The following is a 17,994-nucleotide window of genomic DNA, read 5'->3' on the forward strand; positions in this document are numbered from 1 at the left end:
AGTATTCTTTGAATAGATTTAAAATAAAAACAAATAAATAATTTAAAATTTGTTACACTGTTGATTAGTAGTTAACTATGTTATATAATGGAAAGATATATTGACTAGATATCAGAACTAGTTCTAGACTTACTCTTCTGGTAGCTAGTTCATTGTTTTAGGAAAGTTACTCTTTCTTTATTCTTTATTCCCTTTCCTTCTCCCCTGCCTTCCTTTCCTTCTCCTTCCACCTTTCTTTTTTTCTATATGAATCCCAGTGTTGCCATCTGACAAAAGATTGGAGACAAGGCCTGCCAATACCTGCCTCAAAGAGCTATTGAAACAATTATGAGACATGTGAATAGTTTTATTTATTTTATTTTATTTTTATTTTTCTGAAGCTAGAAATCAGGAGAGACAGTCAGACAGACTCCCGCATGCGCCCGACCAGGATACACCCGGCATGCCCACCAGGGGGCGATGCTCTGCCCCTCCGGGGCGTCGCTCTGCCGTGACCAGAGCCACTCTAGCACCTGGGGCAGAGGCCAAGGAGCCATCCTCAGCGCCCGGGCCATCTTTGCTCCAATGGAGCCTTGGCTGCGGGAGGGGAAGAGAGAGACAGAGAGGAAGGAGAGGGGGAGGGGTGGAGAAGCAAATGGGCGCTTCTCCTGTGTGCCCTGGCCGGGAATCGAACCCGGGACTTCTACACGCCAGGCCAATGCTCTACCACTGAGCCTACAGGCCAGGGCCCATGTGAATAGTTTTAACCCTTTCTTCCTGTTTTATATAGTAGCATCCTCTAGTCATCTACTCAGTAAAATCTCCTGAATTTTCCTGATTTTTTCATGCTCCCCCAACCCCAGACCTATCCAACCGCAAGTGCTTCTTAGTGTCCTTCATATTCTCTCCTTTCTTTCTCCTCTGTTACCACTTTATTATGGCCCACCTAGACAACTATAATAGCTTCTAACTTGTCTCCCTGACTTCTCTCTTGTCCTCATTCAATGTCTTCTCTATCTTTAAAAAAACAAAAATAAAATCATGTCACTTCCATATTTTAAAATCTTCAGTGGCTTCCCATTACACTCAGAATAAAATGTAGAATACTTCCCATTGCCTCTTGGCAGCTTCAAGATGGCCATAGATAATTTTTCAGTTCCCTTAGAGAGGAGGTGTATGCTTTCCTCCCTTTGAACCTGGACTGACCTCAGTGCCTTGTTTGATTAACAAAAAATGGCAGATGTAATGTTCTGAGATGTCCAAGAGAGGCTACCAGAAGGCTTAAAGGTTGGGTCAAGGATTGGTCTTGGGGAAGCTGGTTTTCATGTAAAAAGTCTAAGTACCGTGAGACAGCCATATGTCACCTTGTGAGAAGAGCAAGCCATGTGTGATGCCATGTGGAGAGAGAGAGAGACCAAGGAGCACTGAGGTATAAAACACTGAAGAAATCCCCTGGGAAGTGGGAGCTCCAGCTTTAGCTGCCCCAGGTAATATCACAAGAATCAGAGATAATTGTGTGGAACAAGCGATCTATAATCCTAATCTTCAAATTGTGTGCAAAATATAACTGTTGTTTTAAGTCACTAAATTTTGAGGGTCATTTCACAGAAATAGATAGCTTACCAGCTTTTAATGACCTAAAACTGTGGTTCCTGCCTCCATTTTTGAATTCACCTCCTTCATATTTCCTCTTCCTTACTGTCCAGCGGCCACACTGGCCTCCCTGAACGTCAGTCAGGCTTGTCCTCTGCCAGCACCTTGGCACTTGCTGTATCCCCTGCTTGGACTCTGACCCAAATCTGGTTATTGTCTCTTTCTTGTCATGGAGATTGTGTCTCCGTTTCATTCAGGTAAGCCTTCCAGATCACTCAGTTTAAATTAGCCTCACCACCCCACATCATTCTAGCTTCTCACTCTTCTTTATTTTTCATAGCACTTATAATTTCTGAAATGATTTTGTTCATTTATTTCCTACTGAATGATTCTTTTTTCAAACTGGAATGTTAACTTTTGAGATCCAGGTATTATCTGTGTCTTTCACACAAGTGTCTCTAATGCCCTTTATATTCAATATATCTTTTTATTACTGCATGTAAAAGTACTTCAAACCTAAAGGGTTTTATTATTGTTGTACCACAAGTCTCTATCACAAGAAGCCACTGAGTGCTAGAAAAAATGCAGAGCAGATGTATTAAAACATAAACCAAAAAGATATACTAATAAGATATAGAGAAGTATAATGCTCTAGAATTTCAGAGAATTAAAAATATCCCACCATATCAGAACTTTTGAGTCCACTTGAATCTATCATAGAAGAACATTTCCAGGTTAACATCTCCTTTGAAAGTTGACAGTATGGTTATATTATTTTTTAAATGAAGTTCTTTTTTTAAAATTTATTTATTGATTTGAAAGAGAGAGATAGACAGAGAGAAACATCAGTTTATTGTCCCACTTATTTAAGCATTCATTGGTTGATTTTTGTTTGTGCCCTGACCAGGGGTCAAACCCTCAACCTTGGCATGTCTGGATGATACTCTAAACAACTGAGCTACTGGCCAGGGTCGGGTTGTACTATTTTTCTATTTCCCCTTGGCAACTGGCTCAAATTTCAGTTTTTCAACATCTGCCCTTTAGTAACAAAATGAAAAGTAAGGATTATTTTGTTTGTTTTTTTACCCATCCATAAAATCATTGACCAAAGAGTTCATGAGAGTATAACATGTGTTAATCATTTAATGAGGAGGCATTGGCCCCTTTCAAAGATGTGAGAATGAGTTTATAATCCAATTCATGTGAATATCTGTTTTATCTCACATTTAATACCCAGCTATCACTTAGGAAGAAGACTGTTGCTGATTAATAGTATTTAGGCACTGAGGGGAGAGAAAACATAGGAAGCTTAAAATATTTGTAGAAAGAGCATCTATCTCTACAGGGGCTTAAGAGACAAGAAGTTTGATTTGATGTAATTTGATTAAATTTATTGGCATGGTAAATTATGTAATTGTCAGCATGTATCAGGAGAGAAAGTTTAATACATATTACTATGTTACTCATTTTAATCCAGTGAGCCAGAGAAACTCACTGGCTTGTAAGGAACTGAATTGTTGAAATGGAAATCCAGGCTTTGAGATTCCTAGAATCTCTGAAACCATCTTGCATCTTTCTCTCCATCTGCCTGTCAACATGACTTTCTGAAATAACTAATCTCAAAGGAATATTTTAGAAAAAAATCATGTGGATGTGTTTTTTCCCCTTTAATAAATGCCAATCTTAGGCAGTGTTTTTGTCAGGAGTCCCTGTTCCAGCTTTAAAAGCCAAGGGGGGGGGGGGAAATGAGTCTACCAAAATGTAATTTATTTATTTATTTATTTATTTTTATTTATTTATTTATTTTTAATGGGGTGACATCAGTAAATCAAGATACATATATTCAAAGGTAATATGTCCAGGTTATCTTAAAGTTCAATTATGTTGCATACCCATCACCCAAAGTCAGATTGTCCTGTCACCCTCTATCTAGTTCTCTTTGTGCCCCTCCCCCTCCCCCTTCCCTCTCCCTCTCCCCCCTCCCCCCGTAACCACCACATTCTTGTCAATGTCTCTTGATCTCAATTTTATGTCCCATCTACGTATGGAAAAATGCAGTTCCTGGTTTTTTCTGATTTACTTATTTCACTCCGTATAATGTTGTCAAGATCCCACCATTTTGCTGTAAATGTTCCGATGTCATCATTTCTTATGGCTGAGTAGTATTCCATAGTGTATATGTGCCACATCTTCTTTATCCAGTCATCTATTGATGGGCTTTTTGGTTGTTTCCATGTCCTGGCCACTGTGAACAATGCTGCAATGAACATGGGGCTGCATGTGTCTTTACAAGTCAATGTTTCTGAGTTTTTGGGGTATATACCCAGTAGAGGGATTGCTGGGTCATAAGGTAGTTCTATTTTCAGTTTTTTGAGGAACCACCATACTTTCTTCCATAATGGTTGTACTACTTTACATTCCCGCCAACAGTGGATGAGGGTTCCTTTTTCTCCACAACCTCTCCAACATTTGCTATTACCTGTCTTGTTAATAATAGCTAGTTTAACAGGTGTGAGGTGATATCTCATTGCAGTTTTGATTTGCATTTCTCTAATAACTAAAGAAGATGAGCATCTTTTCATATATCTGTTGGCCATTTGTATTTCTTCCTGGGAGAAGTGTCTGTTCATATCCTCTTCCCATTTTTTTTTATTGGATTGTTTGTTTGTTTGTCGTTGAGTTTTATGAGTTCTTTGTATATTTTGGATATTAGGCCCTTATCTGAGCAGGTGTTTAAAAATATCATTTCCCAATTAGTTGACTGTCTGTTTATCTTGTTATCAATTTCTCTTGCTGAACAAAAACTTCTTAGTCTGATGTAGTCCCATTCATTAATTTTTGCTTTCACTTCTCTTGCCTGTGGTGTCAAATTCATAAAATGCTCTTTAAAGCCCAGGTCCATGAGTTTGGTGCCTATGTCTTCTTCTATGTACTTTATTGTTTCAGGTCTTATGTTTAGATCTTTGATCCATTTTGAATTAATTTTAGTACGGGGGGACAAACTGTAGTCCAGCTTCATTCTTTTGCATGTGGCTTTCCAGTTTTCCCAGCACCATTTGTTGAAGAGGCTTTCTTTTCTCCATTGAGTGTTGTTGGCCCCTTTATCAAAAATTATTTGACTATATATATGTGGTTTTATTTCTGGACTTTCTATTCTGTTCCATTGGTCTGAGTGTCTATTTTTCTGCCAATACCATGTTGTTTTGATTGTCGTGGCCCTATAATAGAGTTTGAAGTCAGGTATTGTAATGCCCCAGCTTCATTCCTTTTCTTTAGGATTGCTTTGGCTATTCGGGGCTTTTTATAGTTCCATATAAATCTGATTATTTTTTGCTCCATTTCTTTAAAAAATGTCATTGGAATTTTTATGGGAATTGCATTAAATTTGTATATTGCTTTGGGTAATATGGCCATCTTGATTATATTTATTCTACCTAACCAAGAACAAGGAATATTCTTCCATCTCATAATGTCTTTTTCGATTTCCCTTAACAATGGTTTATAGTTTTCATTGTATAAGTCCTTTACATTCTTTGTTATGTTTATTCCTAGGTATTTTATTTTTTTTGTTGCAATCGTGAAGGGGATTATTCTTTTGAGTTCATTCTCAAATGTTTCATTGTTGGCATATAGAAAGGCTATTGACTTCTGTATGTTAATTTTGTATCCTGCGACCTTACTGTATTGGCTTATTTTTTCTAGAAGTCTTTTTGTGGATTCTTTGGGGTTTTCGATGTATAGGATCATATCATCTGCAAAAAGTGATACCTTTACTTCTTCTTTTCCAATATGGATGCCTTTTATTTCCCAAAATGTAATTTAAAATGCGAATGCAGATCCTGCAGAAAGGTAGCGAAAGCTAATCGCAGTTTTTCTTCATGCTTGGCTCCGCGGACCAAGTGGGCTGTCACCTTCCTCCTGCTGGGAGCGCCCAGACCACAGCTGCTGCGCTGCCACATTCTGACCTCGGAGATAAAATACATTTGACTTAAAAAAGAAAAAAATCCCAAATCCCAGTGGCAGAAATCAATAGGCACTTCACCCTATCCAGTACTAGGCGGAAAGGCAACCGTATGTGACAGTGCGGCTGTTAACTCACGAGAGGTCCAGACTATAAACAGCGGTTGCATGTCATGGAGAAAGGGCAGCGCTCACGTGGTATAGATAAAAAAAAAAATCAACCCCTGAATTAAGGACACGACTTGCTTTTAACCTATCAAAGTTCCACATACATTTCATGGACTAAATTGGAGTCAGTTCTAAAAGGTTCAACCTCAGTTTTGTGGTTTGTTTTTTTTTATTCCTGTTATACCTAGATACTAGTGGGCTAGACATTATGCTTAGCTTGGATAAATATATTATTTGTAGCAAGACTTGTTCACTCTTTTAAATCTTAGGACTTGTTTATGAAAAAGTACACAATCATTTGTGGATCCCTCCCCCTTTTTTACACTTCCCTTTTTCCTTGAGTGGATGGGTATTATAATAAATTTAATTGCCATTTTGTCAGGATATGTAAGTGATCTTGCACACATGCCCAGGAGAGCCTGATCAAAGGTGTTGTTTAGAATCTAAGAGAACAAATGAATTTCCCAAATTAAATTACTACTAGGAAAAGCTTGAGTGAGTCTCACAATTAGAATTTTGAAGTTTTAAAAATGACTCTGGGACTCACGTGGAGTCCGTTCTCTATTATATCGGTTAATTGGGATGAAACACCCTGTGGAAGAAACAAGTGCTTTCTTAATCTTTCTCCCTCCCTATCAAAACTCAGTGGGCTCAGTTACTCAAGTTCTGTTGGTTCTTCATGCCCTTTCCTGCCCTCTACTGGGGGTGCTACCTCATTAGAAAACGGTCAGGAACAAGAAGGAGGCTATGAGGTGGTGAGTTATCAATTGCATTAACCACACTGGGGTGTAACATGGTTCCAGGTGCCCAAACACCTGCCACGGGCCAGAGGCTGTTTGGTAGGTTGGGGGCTGAGGCAGAAGTGAACTGTGAGATGTCCTCAGAAGCCTTCTGCCTGAGTTTGTCTATGTAAAAGTAGAGGGAAGAATACATTTTTATAAAACTACTGAGAAATATTATTCTAAAAATGATTTTTGCTTGAATATTGTATTTTGTTTTATAAAGGGGAGACTGTAGCTGTCCTCACTGCCTGTCATGCATAGAAGGGGGATGCATTCTAAATACGTTTGTTTAAATTATTCTTTCTTTATGGGACATTATGAATATGATACATATGACATCACATTGAAAAAAGAAATTTTAAATGAAATGAGAGGTAAGGGAAACCCAAATTCAGGAAGATAACAGGAGGTCAACCATAAGAAAGAGAATGCTCAGGAAAACCCCATTTATGGTTAGGCCTGTCTCTGATGCCTAAGCTCAATTCTTCTGTTTAAACTCCCCAACCCTGTCAGAGTTGCTTTGCCTTAATAGTGGTCTTTCTCAAATTTATGAGTGCTCCTCCCCTCCCCACCCAAACTGCAGGTTTATCCCCTCCTCCTTTCTTGCCTCCTGTTGTCATGTTTCTAATATCAGTTTCTAAGGTGAGCTTGGTAGTTTGAATAAAGGAAAGATTAAAATCACTTGCCCTGTGGAGGAATTACATAGTAATTCACATCTGAAGCAGACACATGATGGACAGGAAAAATACTCCTGTGTGTCTCCTTTCCTCACGTGAGCAATACTTTGACACCAAATGTGGTTTCCCCCCATCCCAAGCAGTTCTGCAATACCAGCGGGGTGGCCTACAGTTCAGTTGAGTTTTGACACTCTTTACTCAGAGTTAGCATCACACCCCACAAGTTAAGGTCTCAGTCCCACAGGACTGCTCCCACTTTAGACTCCAGACGCAAGTCCCAGCTTATCCCTAACACATGTGACTGAATGGCTGTAAACCAGGGTTCTTGTAACTCCTTCCTTGGTTTTGATAATTTGCTAGAATGGTTCACAGAACTGAAAGAAACAGTTATATTTACCAGTTTATTTATAAAGGATACAGATAAACAGCCTGATGAAGAGATTCATAGGGCGAGGTCCAGAGGAGTCCTAATTTCAGGAGTTTACTGTCCCCACAGAGTTGCAGTGTTCCATTCTAGGGAATGTAGTTGTTTGTAGTATTTTCTTACAATTCCTTGTATTTCTGTGGGGTCAGTTTTATTTCTGTTTTAATTATTTGTACTCTCTTTCTTTCTTGATGAATCTAGCTAAATGTTTACCAATTTTGTTTATCCTTTCAAAGAACCAGATATTGGTTTCATGGATCCTTTGTATTTTTTTTTTCAGTTTTTTTTTTATTAAATTTAATGCAGTGACATTGATAAATCAGGGTACATATGTTGAGAGAAAATATCTCTAGATTATTTTGACATTTGATTGTGCTGTATACCCCTCCCCCAAAGTTAAATTGTCTTCTGTCATCTTCTATCTGGTTTTCTTTGTGCCCCTACCCTCCCCTAACCCCTCTCTCCTTCTTCACCCCCTCCCCCCTCCCCCAACCTCCCGCCCCTGTTGCCATCACATTCTTGTTCATGTCTCTGAGTCTCATTTTTATGTCCCTTCTATGTATGGATTCATCTTAGTTTTTTTTTTTTCTGATTTACTTATTTCACTCCATATAATGTTGTCAAGGTCCATCCATGTTATTGTAAATGATCCGATGTCATCATTTCTTATGGCTGAGTAGTATTCCATAGTATATATGTACCAAGGTTTTTTAATCCACTCGTCCTCTGACGGACACTTGGGCTGTTTCCAGATCTTCGCTATTGTGAACAATGCTGCCACAAACATGCGGGTGCATTTCTCCTTTTCGAGCCGTTCTATGGTGTCCTTGGGGTATATTCCTAAAAGTGGGATAGCTGGGTCAAAAGGCAGTTCGATTTTCAGATTTTTGAGGAATCTCCATACTGTTTTCCACAGTGGCTGCACCAGTCTGCATTCCCACCAGCAGTGCAGGAGGGTTCCCTTTTCTCCACATCCTCGCCAGCACTTATTCTATGTTGTTTTGTTGATAAGCGCCATTCTGACTGGTGTGAGGTGATATCTCATTGTGGTTTTAATTTGCATTTCTCTAATGATTAGTGATGTTGAGCATTTTTTCATATGCCTATTGGCCATCTGTATGTCCTCTTTGGAGAAGTGTTTATTCATCTCTTTTGCCCATTTTTGGATTGGGTTGTTTGTCTTCCTGGTGTTGAGTTTTACAAGTTCTTTATAAATTTTGGTTATTTACCCCTTATCAGACGTATTGTCAAATATATTCTCCCATTGTGTAGTTTGTCTTTTTATTCTGTTCTTGTTGTCTTTAGCTGTGCAAAAGCTTTTTAGTTTGATATAGTCCCATTTGTTTATCCTGTCTTTTATTTCACTTCCCCGTGGAGATAAATCAGCAAATATATTGCTCTGAGAGATGTCTGAGAGCTTACTGCCTAGGTTTTCTTCTAAGATGCTTATGGTTTCACGGCCTACATTTAAGTCTTTTATCCATTTTGAGTTTATTTTTGTGAGTGGTGTAAGCTGGTGATCTAGTTTCATTTTTTTGCAGGTAGCTGTCCAATTTTCCCAACACCATTTGTTAAAGAGGCTGTCTTTACTCCATTGTATTTCCTTACCTCCTTTGTCAAATATCAGTTGTCCATAGAACTGTGGGTTTATTTCTGGGTTCTCTGTTCTGTTCCATTGATCTATATGCCTGTTCTTATGCCAGTACCAGGCTGTTTTGAGTACAACGGCCTTGTAGTATAACTTGATATCAGGAAGTGTGATACCTCCCACTTTATTCTTCTTTTTTAAGATTGCTGAGGCTATTCGTGTCCTCTTTTGGTTCCATATAAATTTTTGGAATATGTGTTCTATATCTTTGAAGTATGTCATTGGTATTTTAATTAGTATTGCATTAAATTTATAGATTGCTTTGGGTAATATAGACATTATAATGATGTTTATTCTTCCTAACCATGAGCACGGTATATGCTTCCACTTGTTTGTATCTTCCTTGATTTCTTTTATCAATGCTTTGTAATTTTCCGAGTACAAGTCTTTAGTCTCCTTGGTTAAGTTTACTCCTAGGTACTTTATTTTTTTGGTTGTAATTGTGAAGGGGATTGTTTCCTTAATTTCTCTTTCTGACTGTTCATTGTTGGTGTATAAAAATGCCTCTGATTTCTGAGTATTGATTTTATATCCTGCCACTTTGCTGAATTTATTTATCAGGTCCAGTAGTTTTTTGACTGAGACTTTAGGGTTTTCTATATACAATATCATATCATCTACAAATAATGATAGTTTTACTTCTTCTTTTCCAACTTGAATGCCTTTTATTTCTTCTTCTTGTCTGATTGCTGCGGCTAGGACTTCCAGGACTATGTTAAATAAGAGTGGTGAAAGGGGGCACCCCTGCCTTGTTCCTGATCTTAAGGGTATTGCTTTTAATTTTTTCCCATTGAGTATGATGTTGGCTGTGGGTTTCTCATAGATGGCTTTTATCATGTTGAGGTATGTTCCCTGTATTCCCACTTTGCTGAGAGTTTTGATCATGAATGGGTGCTGGATTTTATCAAATGCTTTTTCTGCATCTATTGAAATTATCATATGGTTTTTCTCCTTCTTTTTGTTTATGTGATGAATCACATTGATTGATTTACGAATATTGTACCAGCCTTGCCTCCCCAGAATAAATCCCACTTGATCATGGTGTATGATTTTTTCCATATATTGTTGGATCCGGTTTGCTAATATTTTGTTGAGGATTTTAGCATCTATATTCATCAGAGATATTGGCCTATAATTTTCTTTCTTTGTGTGGTCTTTGCCTGGTTTTGGAATCAGAATTATGCTAGCCTCATAAAAGGAGCTTGGAAGTCTTCCTTCCTCTTGAATTTTTTGAAATAGTTTGAGAAGGATAGGAGTTAGTTCTTCTTTGAATATTTGGTAGAATTCCATTGTGAAGGCATCGGGCCCCGGACTTTTCTTTGTTGGGAGTTTTTTGATAACTGTTTCGATCTCATTTGGTGTAATCGGTCTGTTTAGGTTTTCTGATTCTTCCAGATTGATTTTTCGAAGATTGTATGTTTCAAGGAATTTGTCCATTTCATCTAGGTTGTCTAGTTTTTTGGCATACAGTTCTTCATAGTATTTTCTTACAATATTTTGTATTTCTGTTGTGTCAGTTGTTATTTCTCCTCTCTCATTTCTAATTTTATTTATTTGAGTCCTCTCTCTCTTTTTCTTGGTGAGTCTACTTAAAGGTTCATCAATCTTGTTTACCTTTTCAAAGAACCAGCTCCTAGTTTCATTGATCCTCTGTATTGTTTCTTTAGCCTCTATGTCATTTATTTCTGCTCTGATCTTTATTATTTCCTTCCTTCTACTACATTTGGGCTTTACTTGCGTTTCTTTTTCTAATTCTTTTAGATGCAGGGTTAAGTTGTTTATTTGAGCTTTTTCTAGCTTCTGAAAGTGTGCCTGTAGTGCTATGAACTTCCCTCTCAGCACTGCTTTCGCTGTGTCCCATAAATTTTGAGTTGTTGTATGCTCATTGTCATTCATTTCTAGGAATTTTTTTATTTCTTCTTTAATCTCATTCTTAATCCATTCATTATTTAGCACCCTGCTATTTAGTTTCCATGTGTTTGAGAATTTCTGAGCTTTTCTGCTGTGATTCATTTCTAGTTTCATGCCGTTGTGATCGGAGAAGGTGTTTGATATGATTTCAGTCTTCTTAAATTTGTTGAGAGCACTTTTGTGCCCTAACATGTGGTCTATCCTAGAGAATGTACCATAAGTACTTGAAAAGAATGTATATTCTGCTGCTTTAGGGTGAAAGGATCTGAAGATATCTATTAAATCGAATTGATCTATTGTTTCCAATAAGTCTGCTGTTTCTTTGTTAATTTTCTTTCTTGAGGATCTATCTAGTGATGTTAGTGGGGTATTGAAATCCCCTACTATTATAGTATTGCTGTTGATCTCGCCCTTTAAATCCATTAAAGTCTGTTTTATATATTTGGGTGCTCCTATATTAGGTGCATAGATATTTATAATAGTTATATCTTCCTGTTGGATTACTCCCTTTATCATTATGTAGTGGCCTTCTTTATCTCTTACTATATCCTTTGTTTTAAAGTCCAATTTGTCTGATATAAGTATTGCTACCCCAGCTTTTTTTTCATTTCCGTTTGCATGAAATGTTTTTTTCCATCCTTTGACCTTCAATCTATGTGTGTCTTTTGTTCTAAGGTGTGTCTCTTGTAGACAGCATATGTATGAGTCCTGTTTTCTTATCCACGCAGCTACCCTATGTCTTCTGATTGGATCATTTAATCCATTTACATTTAAGGTTATTATTGATATGTAGTTGTTTATTGCCATTTTCTTCTTTAAAGGTGTATTCCTTTTTTTGCTATATTCTTTTCCAACTTTGATCTGTTTACAACAGGCCCCTTAACATTTCTGCAGCATTGGTTTGGTTGTAATGAATTCCTTGAGTTGTTTTTTGTCTGGGAAGCTTTTTATTTCTCCTTCGATTTTAAACGATAGCCTTGCTGGATAAAGTAGTCTTGGTTGTAGGTTCTTGTTCTGCATTACTTTGAATATTTCTTGCCATTCCCTTCTGGCCTCAAGTGTTTCTGTTGAGAAGTCGGATGTCATCCTAATGGGGGCTCCTTTGTAGGTGATAACTTTTTTTTCTCTTGCAGCTTTTAATATTTTCTCTTTATCGCTTAGCTTTGGTATTTTAATTATGATGTGTCTTGGTGTAGGTTTCTTTGGGTTTCTCTTTAATGGAGTTCTCTGTGCTTCTTGGACTTGTAAGAGTTTCTCTTGCATTAATTTAGGGAAGTTTTCAGTTATGATATGATTGAACAAAGTCTCTATCCCTTGTTCTTTTTCTTCTTCTTCAGGAACCCCTTTGATGCGATGTTATTTCTCTTCATGTTGTCACAGAGCTCTCTAAGTGTTTCCTCTGACTTTTTGAGTCTCTTTTCTCTTTTCTTCTCTGCTTTCATGCCTTCATTCCAGTTGTCCTCCAACTCGCTGATTCGATCCTCTGCTGTATCCATCCTGTTTTTAATTCCTTCCATTGTGGTCTTCATTTCTGATATTGTATTTGTCATCTCTGACTGATTCTTTTTTAATATTTTAATATCCTTTTTTATACTTGCTATTTCTTTATTTAGGTTTTCAAACTGCCCCTCCATTGTTGTTCTAAGATCCCTAAGCATCCTTACAATCATTATTTTGAACTCCGCATCTGGAAGTTTGATTATTTCCATATCACTCAGCTCATCTCTCAAGGGTGTCTCTTGTGGTTTCATTTGGTTTGCACTCTTTTGTCTTCTCATAATTGTGTTTTATTTGTAGAGTTGCTTGAGTCTAGGCTTGGTGTTTTCTGCCTCCTGTTTTCAGTTGTGTTATTTCTAGGTCTTCTTGGATTGGTATCAGCTATTATTTGTAATCCACTTTCGGATTTGGGCAGCTTTGAAGTCTTGAATTGTTTGTTTTCTTAACAGATGATAGTTGTTAACTGATCTCAGCAGGGGGCTTCCTTGAAACTGTAACCAGGAATGCTGTGGGTGTAACATGAGACGCTGAAGGTCTGTTCCACCAACTAATCTCACTGGGGGCAGGGTTTTTTCTCAGCTTCAGTAGGGGGAGGTGTATCTCAGATCTCCATGGAGACCTGAGTTACTGCCCCTCCTCCCCACTTCTTGTTTTCAGCTGTGTCTTGTTGTGCTGATTGGAGCTGGATAGATGTCCGGAGATCTCTGATCCGGAAGCACTTCAGCTCTGTTTTGTCAAAGGTTCAGTCCCTCCCCCAGCTATGGCCGCCTCCAGCACGAATGAGTCAGCTTTTTTATTTCGTTTCTTGCATACCTTAGCCCCTCACCGTCTGTCCCTCTCCTTGTCCTTTCCACTTGGGAGATAAGCTGGTCTTTTCAACCCACCTTGCACCCTGGTCGCCAGGTAAGTGGCTGTGAGCAGTAGTTTCTGCTCTTTTTCCTCTGTGAAATCCTCTCTGGGCTCTCAGCCTCACCCCCCCTGCTGTTCCTGTAAGCAGAGGAGATTCAGGCACTCCTTACCAGGTTTATTGTGGCTTCCTCTTTACTCCTTGGTTTTTGAGAGCTGTTCTTGCAGTTCAGTGTTGGTTTTTCATGCTGATTTTTCCTAAATTGATTTGTATTCCAGTTTGATGTTGAGAGCTGGGCGTCTGTGTGTCCACCTACTCCGCTGCCATGTTCAAAAAGCATTTATTTGAGCTCTGCACCGCCCTACCCGTGATATGTGGCCTCTGCCCAGGAGCCTCGCACCTCAAGTCCACAGCCTTGCTGCCTTTTCCGCTGCACCTCGATCCTTTGTATTTTTGAAGAGTCTCTTTTGTTTATTTCTACTCTTATCTTTTTATTTCCTGTCTTCTACTCACTTTGGGCATTGTTTATTTTTCTGTTTTAGTTCCTTTAGGTGCAAGGTTAGAGTGTTTCTTGTTTCCTGAAGTAGAATTGTGTTTCTATAAATTACTTTCTTAGGGTTGCTTCTGCTATGTTCCATAGATCTTGGGTTACTGTTTTCATTTTCATTTGTCTCAAGTTACCTTTTGATTTCTTTCTTGATTGCATTGTTAACCCATTTATTGTTTAGTCGTATGTTTAACCTCATTGGGTGTTTGTGTGTTCATTTTTTTTTCTTATAATTTATTTCTAGTTTTGTACCATTGTGGTGGAAGAAGATACTTGGTATGATTTCAATCTTAAATTTATTGAAACTTGTTTTATGGTCTAACATGTGGTCTATCCTAGAAAGTGTTCCATAGACACTTAAAAAGAATATATGTTCTGCTGCTTTGGGTACAGATACTCTGAAAATCCCAATTAAATCCATATGATTTTATGTATCACTTAATGCTACTGTTTGATTAAAAAAATTTTTTTTTATGATTTTCTATCTGGAAAATCTATCCATTGATATCAGTGGGATTTTAAAGCCCTACTATGACTGTATTATTGTCTATCTTTCCCTTTATGCTTGTCAATTTGCTTTATGTATTTAGGTGCTTCTTTGTTGAGTAGTTACATGTTTACAAGGATTATATGTTCTTGTTTGATTGATCTCTTCATTATTACAAAATGTCCTTTTTTTATTTTTATTGTAGCTTTGTTTTAATATCTATCCTATCTGATATAAGTATTGCTACCTCAGCTTTTCCCCCCACTTCAATTTGCATGAAATATCTTTTTCTATTTCTTTACTTTAAATCTGTGTGTGTATTTTGATCTGAAGTGGGTCTTTTATAGACAGTGTATGTATGTATCCGATTTTCTTATCCATGCAGCTTCCTTATATAATTGGGTTGTAGTATTTAATTCCATTATATTTAAAGTGATTTTTGATAAGGGTGTAATCATTGCTATTTTATTATTTATATTTATGTTTTATTTTCCTCTTCTTCTTTTCCTTTAAAAAGTCCCTTTAATATTTCTTGTAATACTGATTTGTTGTTGATAAACTCCTTTGGCTTTTTCTTGTCTGGGAAGTTGTTGGCTCTCCTTCAATTTTAAATGATAGCCTTGCTGGGTAAAGAAGTCTTGATTGTAGTTCACTTTTGAGGTTTTTATGGGGACTTCATAATGTAGGTATGATTGACTTCTAGCTCAATCGCTATTCTCTCTCCCCTTCCAGAAGTATGAAGGGGAGGGGCTGAATGTTCAAAGTTTCTAATCATGTCTTGGTCCTTCTTGTGACCAGGTCCTATCCTGAAGATATCCAAGAACACACCAGAAATAGCCTTATAGGAACAAAAGACACTCCCATTACTTAGAAATTCTAAAAGATTTAGAAGTTCTTTGTCAAAAACCAGGATCAAAGGTCAAATATTAGAACAAAAGATGCTCTCAGTGCTCTTATCACTTATGAATTACAAGGGCTTCTGGACCTCTATTATAGCAATGAAGATCAGATGTGTGTGTGTGTATATATACATGTATTATATTTTAAAATATGTATATATATTTTTCCCCTACTATTTCACACACATCCAGTGAATGTCATTTTCATATGTTACCAAGTGGCAACAGTTTATTAGTACTAAGTGTATTTCTCATTATGTTAAAAACTGTAATAGATTTTTATTTTTATTTTTTTGTATTTTTCTGAAGCTGGAAACGGGGAGAGACAGTCAGATAGACTCCCGCATATGCCCCACCGGGATCCACCCGGCACACCACCAGGGGCGACGCTCTGCCCACCAGAGGGCGATGCTCTGCCCCTCCCGGGCATCGCTCTGTTGCGACCAGAGCCACTCCAGCACCTGGGGCAGAGGCCAAGGAGCCATCCCCAGCGCCCGGGCCATCTTTGCTCCAATGGAGCCTTGGCTGCGGGAGGGGAAGAGAGAGACAGAAAGGAAAGGGGGGTGGAGAAGCAAATGGACGCTTCTCCTATGTTCCCTGGCCAGGAATCGAACCTGGGTCCCCCGCATGCCAGGCTGACGCTCTACCGCTGAGCCAACCGGCCAGGGCTGTAATAGATTTTTAAAAGGCAGAGTTTAGGCCCTGGACTGTTGGCTCAGTGGTAGAGCATAGGCCTGGCATGCAGAAGTCCCAGGTTCGATTCCCAGCCAGGGCACACAGGAGAAGCGCCCATCTGCTTCTCCACTCCTCCCCCTCTCCCTCCTCTCTGTCTCTCTCTCTTCCCCTCCTGCAGCCGAGGCTCCATTGGAGCAAAGATGGCCCGGGCGCTGGGGATGGCTCCTTGGCCTCTGCCCCAGGCGCTAGAGTGGCTCTGGTCGCAGCAGAGCGACGCCCGGAGGGGCAGAGCATCACCCCCTGGTGGGCAGAATGTCACCGCTGGTGGGCGTGCTGGGTGGATCCCGGTCGGGCGCATGCGGGAGTCTGTCTGACTGTCTCTCCCCGTTTCCAGCTTCAGAAAAATACCAAAAAAAAAAAAAAAAAAAAAAAAAAAGGGCAGAGTTTAAAAATAGAACATGTGACAAAGATTAATAGTTAGCTATCCCAACATTTGTTTTCCTTTCTTATCTTAGAAACAAAATCCAGGCACATTCCTTCCTGAAAACCAAGTTTGCAACTAGGTATGAACATATGATTAAAGGTTTAGACAAATGAAATGTAAGTGGAAATATTATGTTGAAATGGTAACAAGACTGTTTAAAGGGCACCAACTCGATGGGGGAGGAATCCTTTTGATTTTACATTTGTTCTCCCTTTTTCCTTCAATGTGGATATAATTGGAGTCCCATCATGAACTCCATGGACTATGGGGTCATGTTAAAAATGGAAGACATGATTTAAAAAATGGAGCCCTGGCTGGTTATCTCAGTGGTAGAGTGTCAGCCTAGTGTGTGGAAGTCCTGGTTCTATTCCTGGTTCGATTCCCAGTCAGGGCACACAGGAGAAGTGATCATCTGCTTCTCTACTCCCCCCACCCCCCTTATCTCTCTCTCTTTCTCTTTCTCTTCCCCTCCTGCAGCTGTGGCTCAATTGGTTTAAGTGCATTGGTCCTGAGTACTGAGGGTGGCTCTGTGGAGCCTCTGCTTCAGGTGCTAAAAAATGGCTCAATTGCCAAGCAACAGAGCAGTGGCCCCAGAGGGGTAGAGCATTGTCTTATATGAGGCATGCCAGATAGATCCTGGTTGGGTTGCATGCGGGATTCTGTCTCTCTGCCTCTCACTTAATAAAAAAAATGGGGCAAAAATATAGAAGCCTGGATTCTTGATGACATTATAGCATCCAGTATCATTCATGGCCTGCCTAATTCTAGACTATTTTTTTTATGATGAGAATATTAAAAGGAATATAATTAAAAATTTACATTACTTTTTTTATCTCTATTTCCAAACTAATCTTGTGTATCATAATGCTAATCTTATTATCAATTAAGCTAGTAATTTTTATTTTTATATCAGCATGTGAAAATAGATTGTATAGCTTTGATTAAATGTAAGGTCTGATGATCCTGAAGCAGCAGAAAAAAAATCTTGAGGTTATTAATTCTATTATATTCTGTATGCTTAAGTTAAAAGAAAAAACTTTCTACATTGATATACTAAATTTAATATACAGAAATAATTAGAATTTAGAACCAGATGAGGGCATATCTTTCACCATTTATAACACTTTGTTTTCAGTAAGACAGTATCTATCACTTTAAATTAATTTGATAACTTAATATAATTATATTCATAGTTTTAACTGTATCTAATGCATTGATTTATCTTATTATTACTTTTATTTTTTCCAAATGCAAGAAGTTTAAATATAAGTAATATAAAATTAGAGGCTCCACAATTATTGTTTTCCTTTAACAGGGAAGAAATGAATTACTCTGGCTTGAAAAATAACACTTTTAAGTATAGTCATGCACCACCTAAGGACATTTTGCTCAATGAAAGACTGTATTTATGACAGT

This window comes from Saccopteryx bilineata, chromosome 5, assembly GCF_036850765.1.
Source record: "Saccopteryx bilineata isolate mSacBil1 chromosome 5, mSacBil1_pri_phased_curated, whole genome shotgun sequence".
In the NCBI taxonomy this organism is placed as follows: Eukaryota; Metazoa; Chordata; class Mammalia; order Chiroptera; family Emballonuridae; genus Saccopteryx; species Saccopteryx bilineata.